Here is a 15764-nt window from a genome sequence, read left to right on the forward strand (position 1 = left end):
AGCAAGAATGAATTTTAGTAGGGAATGAGAACCAGATATTAGTGCCAAGGGCAGGATCAAGACTCAGGACTGAGAGGGAGATCTAATTAGAAGGCAAATTAAGAAATGTGAAGCTAACATCAGAGGTAAGTCTGGAGTAAGGCACTTAGTGAGGAAGGATGAAGTAATTCTAGATATAGGCTGAGAACAAGGTGAGGATCTTAGAGGTCCACAGCTATAAGAAACATCTAAAATGGGATTGCGGCAGCCAGGAAAGATGTAAAGATTTTATAAAATTAGACCCAGGATTTGCTATTTGAGGGGTTATCTGAAGGGAAAGAAGTAGAAAAAGTCATTTCAAAGATTTGAGGCTCAGAAGAATGAAGACCCCCACTGATATGGAATGCCACCGTGAGAACTCGATTGAGCATTTGATTTTGCTTATGTTGAATTTGGCATCCAGGCCAACATATAATTTAGTGGGGAGTATATGTTCAGTAGGGATTAATTCAGAGCTGGAACTCCCTGAATAGATGAGGAATGACATCCAATATCCCTTATTTTTCTCAGGAATAAGTTAGTAATGATCAGAATATCTACTAGATTTCTCAATTGACATTCGTGGCCAAAGAGAGTAGCTAAGGTAAATAAAATTGATTCTAATACTTTTCTAAAAAAATTCCACCTGCAAAACGCTACCTTTATAGGAAAAATACTGTTCTGTGGGTTGAGAATTGTTGGAATGACCTCTCCAAATCAGATGGCAAATCATGCTTTGCAAAGCTCATCATCACAGTGCTCCATCCATCATAGTGCTTTGGCCATACAGCTTCATTTGCATTGAGAAACAAAGAGAATTAGCGTCTGCGCCTCAGGAAAGTGCCATTGTGTATAAAAGTATTTTCTTTAAGTCAGATGAGGATAAAAGCTTTCTCTTTTCAATTCCCTACAGTACTGCTCCACTTTCTCATCCATTACCTCCTTCATACAGTAATATAAACACACACTTTACTGCTGCATGGAGAAATATTAATGCTAGAAACTTGGCATTTAAATAATACCTTTCTCCCAATAAGCCAAAAGCAGTTTATAAGGCACTATTCTATGAAATCATCACAGCGGGCCTGGAAATAAAATCAAGATCTTTGTCCCTCCAGAGACTATTTTCTCCACTAAACCCCACTGGCCAACTGCCAGCATCAGGGGAAAGAAATACAAGCACAAAAGAAAACCACTTACTTTGACTTGAGGGATTTGACTCTGGACCGTAGAGAGCTTGCACCATAGAAAGTGGGTAGCCAGAACTAATAGTGGGGTCTGACTGGTTTTCCAGTGTAATCCTTAACCCCAAATACCACAGGAAGTGCTTAAACAAATATGCTACAAGTAGTTGGAATAAAAGAAAACCCCTCTTGCTTATATTGTTCTAACCCAGCTATTCCCTACTGATTTTCAGAATACCCTAAAGCCTGAAGGAGAATTTCTATTAGTATATCATGTTTTTCATAACAAAGATTACTTCACTTAAATCTTCTCTCTCTTTTTTTTTTTTTTTTTTTTGTTTTCTTTGAGACAGAGTTTTGCTCTTGTCACCCAGGCCAGAGTGCAGTGGTGCAATCTCAGCTCACTGCAACCTCCACCTCCTGAGTTCAAGAGATTCTTCTGCCTCAGCCTCCCAAGTAGCTGGGATTACAGGTGAACACCACCAAGCCCGGCTAATTTTGTATTTTTAGTAGAGATGGGGTTTCACCATGTTGGCCAGGCTGGTCTTGAACTCCTGACCTCAGGTGATCTGCCCACCTCGGCCTCCCAAGGTGCTGGGATTACAGGCGTGAGCCACCACACCCAGCCAAATTTTCATAATCTAAGTAGAATATCAATATTCAATTCACATGAGCTATCTATACACGAACATGTGTTTTTGGTCTAAATTCCATTTTCTTAGTATAACAAAATGCCTATTAATCAACAATTCATTCAATCATGTATTATCTACTCAGTACTAGGTCACTCTTTCATAGCTGATTGTCTTTTAAATACCAACTTCCCATTCTCAGTGGTACAGTGGCCAGAAAGCATACTTTTTCCAATTATATCAGCCTCATGATCAGAACGATTAATGGAGTCTTCTGTGAGTATGCAAATAGACGTACAGATGTTTATCAAACACAGACATTCCGTATTATACTTGACTGATAAATACATAATCATTAATTTTGATTTACATGCTGTTGTGTGTCCTAGCATGTGTGTTGAGTGGTAGAGATTTTTAAAAATCTTGCTGCATCATACTTCAGTATGCACTCTGCAAGTGCATACAGCAGCAAAATAACCAACAAATAGTTAATAATGAATTAAATGAGTTAATAAAAAAAGATGTCTGGTTAAAAACCAGACTGCAACAAAACTTTCTCTCAAAAAATTTAGTAACATAAACTGCTAAAGATAAGATACCAATCAAAGAACTATGCAGTTGTGGCCATAACTCAGACAACCAAGGATGCAGACAGGAAGACCCATAGAGTATTTATTCTGTGCCCCAACAACCCCCAGAATGCCATGTCTGCAGGAATGATCCATAGGCTGGAAGAAAAAGTGATCATTATGTCAGATGTGATGAATGCAACACCTGGTTAGGAACAATGTGTGCAAAACTGTACACAGCCATATGAGGATGGAAGCATATGGAACTGATCGGAACACAATCCTGGTCTCAGGTAAGGGGGATGGGGTCACACAGATCTTTTAAAAGACTCAGAGGAAGCATGTGGTGGTGGCGATGATGGGGGAGTTGAGGGAGGAGTTGTGAAACCATGAGCCTGGATAGAATTCTTAAAACTGCAATCAGCAGGGCACAAAAACAGTGCATTTGGAACAACAGGGAATGAAGTAACCCCACTCTGGCTTTCTTAAACTGAGAACTGGCATTTCTTCTCATCTATGGCCAATTTCGAGTTCCAGCCTTGAAGTAAGCCCCAGCACATTCGAGAAGAAAAACATACCCCATTACACATGTATTTTTATGATAAGTAAAAATAAAGTATCTAAAGACAAATATTTACTCCCTTTTCTAAAATTAGAAGATTAGATAGGTAGCTGCTGTTCAAAGCACATAAGTGATTTCACTTCTGATGGCTGAGAGGGCAATAAAACTGGAAGCAAAACATTTAAAAAGCCTCAATTCTCCACAAATTTCCATTTGGATTCTTTTGTTTTAGTTATTTTCTCTCCTTCTACCCAAAGAGTGACTCATAAATAATTCTAGCAGTATATACCAGTCCACATGACACTTAATAAAAATAATATATCTGGAAAAATGGCAAAAATAGTTTCTAGTTTAAATACTGCAACAGATAGGAGTGAAATGACGAAGTGTGAATATAATTTGGCTCAACTTAAATATAATTTGGCTCAACTTAGTGTTTGACAGAGAGCCCAACAAATCAATATTCCAAAACAACCAAACATTTAATAGCGTTACCTTGCGTCTACTCAAAACTAAGTGGCAGCCAGAGATTTTCTGGCATTAAATCACAGCATGGTACATTTCAATATCCACCATCAATGTGTTGTTTTTCATAAAATACCACTGAAGTCACCACAACTCGTTGGAAACCCCAAAGTCCCATTTTTCAGACTTTTCATCTGTTAAGCACCTCTCTGAGAACCCTGTCTAAATTTGGAGTGCTTGTCAGGTACAATTCTGTTTGACTTCTGGTTGTGATTCACACTTCAGTTGAGCTTCCTGTCATTTTAAAATGTCACCCTTGTGGGTTTTTATATAAATAAATGTGGGTGTTCCCATTTTATAAATTTTATAAACAGGAACACCTACATTAATTTATATAGTGGCTTTGATGTTCAAGAAATACTGTATTTAACTCTGAGATGTTTTTGAACTTCACTCATCAATAATCTACATATAAAGAATCAAACACTCCTAAATCATCCCCCTCTGTCCAAGCCTCCTGAAGGCCATATGGATGTTGCCTGGTATCCCCTGGAATGTGCATCATGGGGGCATGGACTTACTGTCTTGGTTTTTGCTTTATTGTCAGTGTTGAGAACCTAAGGTTCACAATCAAACACAAAACAGGTGGAGAACAACCCACCTGTTACCCTAGACAGAAAGGCACCTGGGTACTCGGCCTAGGCAGTTTCTGGTTTGAATCCCAGCTATCACTTAATATACCTCTTTAAAAGTTAAACCTGTTGATGGATCCTTAAAATGAAAATAATGACATCTTGCAGCAGAGCTTTTGTGAGAATTAGAGATAATTACATAAAGTGCCTGCCTGACATAAAGATATCCAAATAATCGCTATGAGGACGATGACTTGATGGTGATTAATAAATGCAAACTGTGATGGTTCAAATTAAAAAGCAAGAGACAAGAGAACTGACCACGGATAGGCGTCATTGTGGAAACTTCTTCCAGACTAGACTGGATCTACCTTAAATAAACATTGAATATACAAGCCATTGTTCCAATTTGATAATCCAACTTGACAATATGTTCAGGTCACCATGATGTCTACTAATGTCAAAAGGTCGATAATCCTGACCCAAGTGTCATCTGCAAACTTAATGAGTATATTTCCTGAGATGACCATAATGCAAGGTCTTTGTGTATTTGTTTGCGGATGTCTGTATCTGATGTCCTTCGGTTGCTTGCATGTAACATGCTGCCAGTGGCCTCATGAGAACAGGACTTGTGTCTGTTTAATTCAACTTGCCTGGAGCCAATACAGCATCACGTGCATGTGGAAATGAACTGATTCTGATGTTGATCATGATTTTCATCATCTCAGCTATGATAAAGATTATTAACTTTTAGCAGAAATCTCCTCCAATGTCACCAGAATACCACAAAGTGCCTTTGGGTTTGCCTTTTAGATATGTTGGAAAAGTCTAGATGACCATTCTGGAGGTCCAGTTCTTCCTCTCCTATCCTGGGGTCCCAGGGATATTACAAGCGACGAAGACAAAAATGCTGAAGAGCCAGAGAGAACGTGGGAACTTCTTCCCTCTGAATGTCTTCTCTGCCTCACAAGGAAGCTAGGCCACTAGATCATGGCTTCAGTTAGACTCTGACCATTTTCAAAATATATAAGAGAAAAAAAATATGCACAGGTACTCTGCTTCTCAGTAACTTCAAGGCCTTGAGGCTCTTATTTTTGGAGTAAATCTGGCATCAGTTACTGAAGAAAGGAGCAAAGAGACGTAAGAAGTATACAGGTATGCCCAATATTACAGAAGTGACCACACCTGCCAGACCACTCACCTTTTTGCTAGATGGGAATTAGGGAAATGGTCAGAATAGGAGAATTTGTTTCTTTTCACCTTTCTAAGAAAACGTGAAAAGAGCTGAACAGAATTGTTCTTTTATTGGACAATAATATTTGGTGTATTTTTCCTAGTAGCTAGTCAGGAATTCAACCTCCTTAAAATGCTTTGAAATAACAGCTTTATTAATTAGCATATACTCAGTTCCTAGTACTCAGCTTGGCACAGAGAATGCAGGCAATAAATATTTATTACATGAATAAATTAATGATGAGTTGGGATTGTCATAAGAAATCTCCACAATCCATTAAAACAGATTATTACATTTTTAAAACATGACCTGAAGGGTAGGTTTTGGCACCCTGACAACTGTAATTAGCCTATAATAATCAGGTAAAATGAGAAGTAATAAAGGTATGATAAACATCTCACACTAAAAGTAAGTGAACACTGGGAAGCGCCTCACAGTATTTGATGAATACTATTCACACGTGATGTTATTTTCTTGCTATGCACAAGATTTTTATTAGAGGCATTCATTGAATTTAACACATCAGGCAAAATGAAGCATCCACTAATCTGAGAAGTCACAAAGCTTTAGGCATCACTGAATACACTGCAGCAAATGTCCAGAAGGAAATACGTATGGTGAACTGTTCATCATAAGTTTGCTCGTGTGCAACACAAATGCCATTTTCCTGCAGATAAGACAAAGGTCCATTTAACTTTAGTCCATAAGAAAGTAGGGGGTGGCATGGACGTGGTGGCTTATGCCTGTAATCCCAGTACTTTGGGAGGCTGAGGTTGGTGGATCACGAGGTCAGGAGATCGAGACCATCCTGGCCAACATGGTGAAACCCCATCTCTACTAAAAATACAAAAATTAGCTGGGCGTGGTGGCATGTGCCTATAATCCCAGCTACTTGGAAGGCTGAGGCAGGAGAATATCTTGAACCAGGGGGTCGGAAGTTGCAGTGAGCTGAGATAGCGCCACTGCACTCCAGCCTGGTGACAGAGTGAGACTCCGTCTATTAAAAAAAAAAAAAGAAAGAAAGTCAGGGGAAAAGCAGGAAATGGGTAACTTCATCTTTACCAGGAATAACAGGGTCTATTGTACAAAAAAAAAGAAGAAGAAGAAGAAGAAGAAGAAAGGTAATGAAACATGAAAGTTCAGTGCAAAAATCTTCATATTTATTCTATAATAAGGGTACCTATCTCCTATCATTAGCATTTTATTCTCAAGTAAAAACAGGTCACCATGCCATTACTTTGACCTCATGACCTTTTCTTAAACATGATTAAATAATGAAAGGCAATGGTACTAATAATTCAACCATATTCCTAAACAATGTTAGAAATGTTCTCCAAGCACTCTTCTGTAAAAAAATGCTTTCTTTGGAATTCTTGACTTTAAACGGACTGCAGATATTTGAGAATAGTTGAAGAAAATATGCAGTCTATGGGAAGCATGAACACAAAATGAATGGACTTCTCAGCTATCTGTGCCATCTAATGTCTAGGATTTCCCAGAGAAATGATCTGAATTGAAATCCCACCTCTACCACATACTATGTGATCTTAAATTACTTAACCTCTGAGTGCCTCCATTTATTCATCTATAAAATGGGCATAGAAACAGCACACATCTTACAGGGTTGTTGTGAAGAGTAAGTGAGACATGATGTTAAACATGTGGGCACAGAATAAGGACTCTGTAAATGTTAGCTGGTATTCCAGTGACTTGGAATTTGGGTAATTCTTCCTATAGGATCAAAAGGAAAACTGGAAAGGAAGAATAATTCAGCAAGACAACTCTTCAAAGACTGATGTGGAGATCCAAGGCCTCTTAGCTTTTAAGAACCTATCTATATTTTCATATGATATATTTCAATACCCATCACAATCTCCAGCATCCCACCCCAAATGTAAGAAATATGTCTGACAAAAGAATTACTTTGATAGAGTAAATAGTAGAGGTTTAAACCCTCTTATCTCTAGAACTATAGGAATTGAACCTACCCCTGAGAATCCAAAATTCTCCATGCTACCTGTCACACCACATCCTAAAATAAGGTCAGCTAGAGACTAAAGGTGACTAAGCAAAGGAAAGACTCATCTGGCTAATTTGGCACATTGTTTTAAAATTGTCCAGAAATCTAAATAGCCAACAGTTAAATAATCATTAACATGATATTGTAAAATGAAAAAAATACTTATGCCATTATATTACAACAAAAGAATAGAGGATATAAAATTAAATATATAGTAGAGTATCTATGCACATTCTGAGTCATTTACACACAACAGCAATGGTAACAGCAATTGTAAAGCTCTTGGTGTAAAATTATGGCTGTTTTTTTTATTTTCTTCTTCGTACCAAATGCTATATTTTCCACCTTATAAAAACACACAATAAAAAATACAAGTCCCAGATATCAGAATAACAACAACTTCATCGTGTCTAATTTAAATAGCATTTTATAATATGCTAAGAGCTACAATATACTTAGTGTCATTTGCACCTCAAATAACCCTATGAAGTCTGTTGAGCACATAACGTTCCTGCAAGATCAGGCACCTGAGAGAAAGGGTCAAGTCACTTCCCATGTTTAGGCAGCAAGGAAGGAGGGAGGCTAGAAATCAACCCAGGGCTTCTCCACCTCTTCTCATGAGAGTGGTCTGGAACAGAACGGCCCTGGAATATTAGAATTCATGGGTAGAGCTGCCCCATTGGTCCTTGGCCACAACACTTCTTTCCTGGGCTGTAAAATGAGTCTAAATGACAGCATTTTCCCAAACAGATTTTGTTACAGTAACAAACAAGATATTGTTTGAAGTAATCACTGGTACATTTCTCTCTATGGTTTTCATTCACTTAGAGGTGCTGTAATGAACTTAGCATGGCCCAAGTAAATCAGGCACATACATCGTCTTCCATCATAGTGGGGAGGTCTGGAAATAACCTGTGCTACAGCTAAAGAAACTACCATCAGAGTGAACAGGCAACCTACAAAATGGGAGGAAATTTTCGCAACCTACTCATCTGACGAAGGGCTAATATGCAGAATCTACAATGAACTCAAACAAATTTACAAGAAAAAAACAAACAACCCCATCAAAAAGTGTGTGAAGGACATGAACAGACACTTCTCAAAAGAAGACATTTATGCAGCCAAAACACACATGAAAAAATGCTCACCATCACTGGCCATCAGAGAAATGCAAATCAAAACCACAATGAGATACCATCTCACACCAGTTAGAATGGCAATCATTAAAAAGTCAGGAAACAACAGGTGCTGGAGCAGATGTGGAGAAATAGGAACACTTTTACACTGTTGGTGGGATTGTAAACTAGTTCAACCATTGTGGAAGTCAGTGTGGCGATTCTTCAGGGATCTAGAACTAGAAATACCATTTGACCCAGCCATCCCATTACTGGGTATATACCCAAAGGACTATAAATCATGCTGCTATAAAGACACATGCACACGTATGTTTATTGCGGCACTATTCACAATAGCAAAGACTTGGAACCAACCCAAATGTCCAACAATGATAGACTGGATTAAGAAAATGTGGCACATATACACCATGGAATACTATGCAGCCATAAAAAATGATGAGTTCATGTCCTTTGTAGGGACATAGATGAAATTGGAAATCATCATTCTCAGTAAACTATCGCAAGGACAAAAAACCAAACACCACATGTTCTCACTCATAGATGGGAACTGAACAATGAGAACACATGGACACAGGAAGGGGAACATCACACTCTGGGGACTGTTGTGGGGTGGGGGGAGGGGGGAGGGATAGCATTAGGAGATATACCTAATGCTAAATGACGAGTTAATGGGTGCAGCACACCAGCATGGCACATGTATACATATGTAACTAACCTGCACATTGTGCACATGTACCCTAAAACTTAAAGTATAATAATAATAAAATAAAAAAATAAAAATAAAAATAAAAGAACCTGTGCTAACAACAGGCCTCTTTTCCTTTCTTTTGCATCATAATTCAGAAACTAAGGCCTTAAGCAGCCCTGGGTAGAGTGGATCTTGGTGCCACACCTCAGCTCTACCTCCTTGAGGACAATCATGCTGCCACTGAAATGCCAGGGTTCTTTCCACTAGGTTTCCAATCTGCTTCTTGGAGGTATTCCCTTCTCTCCTAGGAGCTGACACAGCAGGCAGCATTTCCTGCAACACCCTCCAAAATCACTATGCTAAATGAGAAGAGTCTGCTGCCCCCCACAGAACACAAATCTGCTTTGTCTTCAGCCAGATGTTTTATAGGGGACATCTGTGTTAGATGGAAAACAAAAAGTTACTGGTCTACATATTAGGGAGCAAAAAGGAATGATGTAAACGCACATGTAAAAGTGTTCAAATTTTTCAAGTACAGAAAGAAAAAACTTAAGTATTAAGAACATAACCATGGACTATGACCACACCGATTAATATTTTAAAAATCCACAAGACATCTTTCCAGCATTTTATATTGTGATTCCTGAAAATTTATGGTTATCAAAAAAACAGAGCCAAATTTGCTAAGCCTGTAAAGTCATTCTGTTCCTATTGTTCTGGCAGTAAATGACCTGGCTGATTTCATGCTGGGCAACAAAGATAAATTTATCTGTATCTAGTTAAAATGCATTTGACACTGTACATAGTTTTGGCTAGCTACACTGTCTTGGTCTCAAGTTAAAAATAAGAGGCCATGTAAATCAATCCTAAACTCTTTACACAAAGCCACAATAAAAAGAACTGCTTGGTATTCAGTGAATATAATCCTCTCTAAATAAATCTTAAACTCAGCTTTGGAGAACTTCTATGTAAAACTTGTATAATATAGCTTTTACAGGCCAAGAATTAAATCCTTAGATTTAACAAATTCCACTTTTAAACGTTTTCTTTGGCTGAATCTTGATAGAGAACAGTCTTTTTTTCTTAACAAATTCTCATAATTCTTTTCCAAAAATTCTATATTTAATAACTAGTTAATCTGATCAACAAAGACAGCTTGAAAAATACTTCTCATGACCTAAGAAACAATAGGGCCTAAGACACACAACTCAAATTAAATGTGTTCTCCACAATAAACTTCTGGATTGCTTTAAGAAAATGCAGGGGGAAAATCCATAATTCATCTCACTAGTTTCAACACAGGGCATTTCAAATCCTCTTTCCAAGACCATGAGTGACGGTTGCTACAAAGTACATAGTCTTTCAAAACACACTGAACTGGTTTGGATGAGTTGAAAACTCCAGGTTACTGTGAAGGTAAGCCAAGACCAAGGAAAAATAAAATAAAATGTGTTACTGTTTTTAAATATAGCAGTCAGATAAAAGTTATAGCTTTACATTTAATAATATAATGTCACTTTAGCATAGTCTAATGCATTTTTCAGTGAATACAGTTTTCACATCACATTATAGCAATTTAATCTTAATAATCCCATGAGACACTTAGCATTCATTTCTATTTGTCAGATGAAGAAACTGAAGTTTTGTAGGAATTGATCACTGATGAAGAAAGAAACTAGGCACAAAGCTTTGTTGGAAAAGTAGAGTCCAGAAAATAATGCTTGGAAAATATTATTCTGAACTCTATTAAACTAGAGAAAAAGGTTTCAAGGGCTCTGGATTCTTTTAAAACACAGTCCTCTTCCTGAATCCAAGCGATATTAAATTAAGTTTAAATTAAGCTAAGTAACTATGCCAACATGCAACAGAAATAAAGACAAGAAGTGAAGAAACCAAGAATACACCACTATTCATGGTTCTTTCTTCAATGAGAACATTTCTTAATTTGTTAAAATTGATTTTGTTTTTCACCCTGAGGCTCCACATATCAGGCCACTTGAAAGCAACAATGCTTGCTCATAAGGCAACTTTCAGTCACCAGGGCGGTGACAGGAAATGACCTGCTTCATCTCCCCTATATTCATGGTATGTTTCCTTCCCATCCCCTCCACCCATCAAATTAGACTCCTCTCCAGAAGACAGGTCACCTTTCCCAGAGCCGCCACCTTTTCCCACCTGGATCCTTGCCTTCACTCAGGTTGTGTCACAACATCAGCCATATTTTTGTGTTGCTTTGGAATTGCCTCTAAATGTTTCCTGTTTGGATGTCCCCCCATTACTCTCTGAGTAGTGATAGTACTCAACTTGTTAGGTGTACACCATAGTGAACCACAATGCATATAATCTAAACATTTTAACTGTCAGAACTTAGTGCTATACCTTAAAATTAACACTAGAAAAAAAGCATCCATCAGGGGTAGGATTGAACTAGAATGATCACATGTGCTCCAGCAGGATGCCTTGCCTTTACTGCAATCAGCCAGTCAACAAAGAACTCTTTGAGGGCCAACTTTATGTCTGGTGAAGAGTGAGGTTAGAAATGAATTTTGATGCAAGAGGCTTGTGTTATGAAAAATAAAATAAAATCCTTAAGTCTCCAAGGAAGCTCAGAATATGACCATTCACATTTGTTGCATAATGCCTGAAAAGTTGAAAAAAAATATGGTTTTTTAAATCCAAAAACATCCTAAAGTGGCTGCAGTCCCAGTCCTGACCCAGAGGCAATAACAGCATCTTCCAAAGAAACCATTTGTTTCTTTTTAACAAGGACGTAATACAAGTTTCAAAACTTATCTCACGGGATGGTTCTGAGAATTACAAGCAACAAAGCCCATGAAAGTCTTTTGAAAAGGGCTGAGTACTCTATAAACGTAAACTAGTAGTAACAGTACTGGACTTCGCTATTCTACCTCTGTAAAGGGTGACCAAGAGGACTCAAAAGTGATCCAAGTCACCCCAGTTTTTGGTCAGAGAATTTCTATGAGGTTAGGTTAGATATTTATCAAACAAGGTCACACTAATTTCAAGTTTTTACCATTAGGTTGTTCTTACTTGCAAAGTTTCTGCAAGGATTGGCTGACCACATTCTCCTTCACTTTTGGTTTTTACCAGCTGTTATGTATCATTTTTTCCCATCTTTATTTATTTTTTTAACTTAACATTTTTTTCTTTTGAGATGGAGTCTCGTTCTTTGTTGCCCAGGCTGGAGTGCAATGGCGCGATCTCGGCTCACTGCAACCTCCGCCTCCTGGGTTCAAGCAATTCTCTTGCCTCAGCCTCCTGAGTAGCTGGGATTACAGGCAACTGCCACCACGTCCAGCTAATTTTTTGTATTTTTAGTAGAAACGGGGTTTCACTATGTTGGCCAGGATGGTCTCTCTAACTCCTGACCTCAGGCAATCCACCCACCTCAGCCTCCCAAAGCACTGGGATTACAGGCGTGAGCCACCGCGCCCGGCCCCCATCTTTATAAAGAGACCTAGGAGACGTGGTGTTCTGGAAGAAAGAGAAGAAGATACTTGCTTGGCCTCCAAGCTAGGTCACTTGGAGCAAAATGAGTCAGTCTACAATGAAATTTTTTTTATATAATTGCATAATAGAATGCACATTTCTATTCTTCTGCTTGTAGCATTTTAACACTTCAGAATTTTTGACCAGAAATAATATGAACATATCTCGTTACACTGCCACTGGAGTGCTTCATTCTATTTGGAGCCCAAATTTCCCATGAAATTGAACACTTAAAACTCCAAAAATATACTAAGATTTCTCTTTTCTTAGTATATACATGTAATAGAAGAGATGTAATCTCTATAAAATACAACTTCATTTTAAATAAATAAAATTAACATTTGTGTGGCACTTTCTATGTGATTTTATAAATATCTCATTTAAGCCTCATTCTGTTAAGTATTATTATACTCACTTCAGATATGAGGAAACAAATTCAGCAATATTAAGTAATATGTACAGATAGTGAGAGATGAAATGGGGTAGAAACTCAAGTATGGCTAATTCCAAATCCCACATTCTTTCTACTATGCTATGTTATTCCATATCGAAGTATAAATTAGTGGCTATCATGAAAGCTAAACTTTACCAGGAAGTATGGGTGTTAGATGCTGGACTAGGCACTTTGAGTTATTTCATTTAAGTCTCATAATAACTCTAAAAGGCAAGAATGCTACTATCCAAATTTTACAAATTAGGCAACCAAGGCTAAGAAACACTAAAGAATTTTCCCAGTTCACACAGCTAACAAGGAGCAGAAGACAGACTCACACTCCAGTTTGATTGACATAAAGTGCATGGTCCTTACCACTAGACTATATTGCTTTTTGGTTGTAGGGAAAAATCTTACATTAATTAATTCAAACACAACAGAACTCGAATTTTGTTGTAAAAGCTGAGAGCTTGCAAATCAAAACTGGAAAAATATCAGTAAAGATATATTGATCGAGAGAGGCATGCCAAAGAAATTAAAATCTAAATTACTCCATATAGACCAAATTCTCGATTTTAATAATTCAAATATCAGATTGAAGCCATTCTTACTACCCTACTTCCTTCCCAGCTTCCTCTCCATTTCTTCCTGAAAGACTTGTCTATGTTTGCATCAATTTCTCCTCTAATTTGTTTTCCTAAACTAGCTCCCTCACCTATTTCCACCAAGCTGCCTCTGTCAAGATCATCAGACACCCCCAGGTTATTCTACTCAATCATCACATTTTCAGGACTCATCTTATCTGAGCCATTAGCAGTGTATGCACAAGTGTCCCTCTGTCCCAGATATGCTTTCAGGGCATGCCATTCTGCTGACTTGATTCCTATCTAACCAGTCACTCCTTTTCAGTTCTTTATGCGGGTGCCCTTTCTTTTTCCCATCTCTTAATTTTGGAGCAACCTAAGGTCAGTCATTGAAACTCTTCCCTTCTCTAATGACACGTATTTCCTTGGTGAGCTCATCCGGTTTTATTGCTTTAAATATTATCCATATGCTAATGTCTTCCTGATTTATATCTTCAGGCCAGACTTCTTTCCTGAATTCCAGCGTTGTAGCCAACTGCCTAGGCAGTAACTTCTCTTGTACAACTAACAAGAGATCTCAAACTTATCACATCTAAAACTGAGCACATCTCTTCTTCTACCCCTAGCCTCTAGAAAATCACTAACACATATTAAGTGATCAATAAAGCTGTTGGACTGAATAGATACAATCCAGCCAGATGACAATGAGTCTCAAAAGAAGAATCACAGCCATACACCCTGCAACCAGCAGCCCTACCTTGTTAAAAAGAGTCATCCAAATCCATTACAAAACCACAGTAATTATTTTACTACAGTCATGAAAGTTGGAAGTTTCTATAGAACTGGAAATTATGTAATATAAGGTAATCACAAAGAATAATCATTTTCTGTTGTATCATAATATATAACATCAACAAGATCTCATTATAATTCATGTGCATTACTACATGGATTCTGGGATATCTCACCTCAAATCCTCTAAGATATTACTCGCTTATCCAGAATAGCCTACGAGAAGCAAAGTTTAATTCTCTACTGTACCACTTACAGCTACTACTTTTTAAAACAGCTCTATTGAGGTATAACTTACATGCCATAAAATTCACTCATTTTAATCGTATAATTCAATGATTTTTAGTAAATACATACAATTGGCAACCACCACCACAACTCAGTTTTAGAACACTTTCATCACCTTGGAAAGAGTCCTCATGCCTGTTTGCAGTCATGCTATCCTCCTACGTCCAGCCCCAGACAACCACTAATCTATCTGTCTTTATGGATTTGCCTTTTTAGAAAACAGATACTATTTTTAAGGGCCTCTTATGGGATAGATACCTAAGTAAACATTTCACATAGGCTATCTCACTCCCATAACAACCATAAGGTATCATTATTTGCCCAATTCTAGAGATAACGAATATGAGGTTCAGAGAGGGTAAGACAAGAGTCTCACTTAACTATGTGGGTTTACAAAAACAAAAAACAAACAAACAAAAAAAAAACTACCTCTAAAAGCAGGTATCTGAAGATATCTGACAGATAAAACAATGCCATGAATTTGCACAATGCTATCACCCAAAACAAACAAGGAAGATGAATGGTGTCCTGTTAGGGTTTAATTCCATCACCACCTGCTGTAACACAAATCAGCCCTCCAGACAGCCAAGGAGGATGGCTCTGTCTGGCTCACACCTGAACTATGGAAATGGAGCTTGCACATGTCCTTAACACTTATTTGAAAAATGAGGACCTTGCTACCTATGATCTCAAAGATTTGCACATCATTGACCTCCTCGTGCAGCATACATCCACAAAACAGACATGTGGACCATGACCACAGACAGATCCGCACCTGAATTACTATGCCTAAAAGCTTATAAAGTCATGTTCAAAAATCGGTATAACCCAAGTTAGGGATGTATTTCTATAAGAACTATAATATCTGTTGTATGCCAATACAGAAAATGTGGGTTACAGTTCTTTGTTTTTTGTTTTAATTGGATAACCATTTAGTTATGGTACATTTACATGTACTATAATCTCTAGTTCTTCAAACCAGTATATTAGAAAATGTACATCAGACACAGTCTGGTA

At 37.8% G+C, this 15764-nt stretch overlaps 1 protein-coding gene across 3 annotated transcripts in view; it reads right to left on the reverse strand.

The window, feature by feature from the left end:
* Positions 1–15764, reverse strand: part of DCLK1 (doublecortin like kinase 1) — a 352247-nt gene that overhangs the window by 279592 nt on the left and 56891 nt on the right. The window lies entirely within an intron of this gene.

The sequence above is a fragment of the Pan troglodytes genome, chromosome 14 (genome assembly GCF_028858775.2).
Source record: "Pan troglodytes isolate AG18354 chromosome 14, NHGRI_mPanTro3-v2.0_pri, whole genome shotgun sequence".
NCBI classification, from domain to species: domain Eukaryota; kingdom Metazoa; phylum Chordata; class Mammalia; order Primates; family Hominidae; genus Pan; species Pan troglodytes.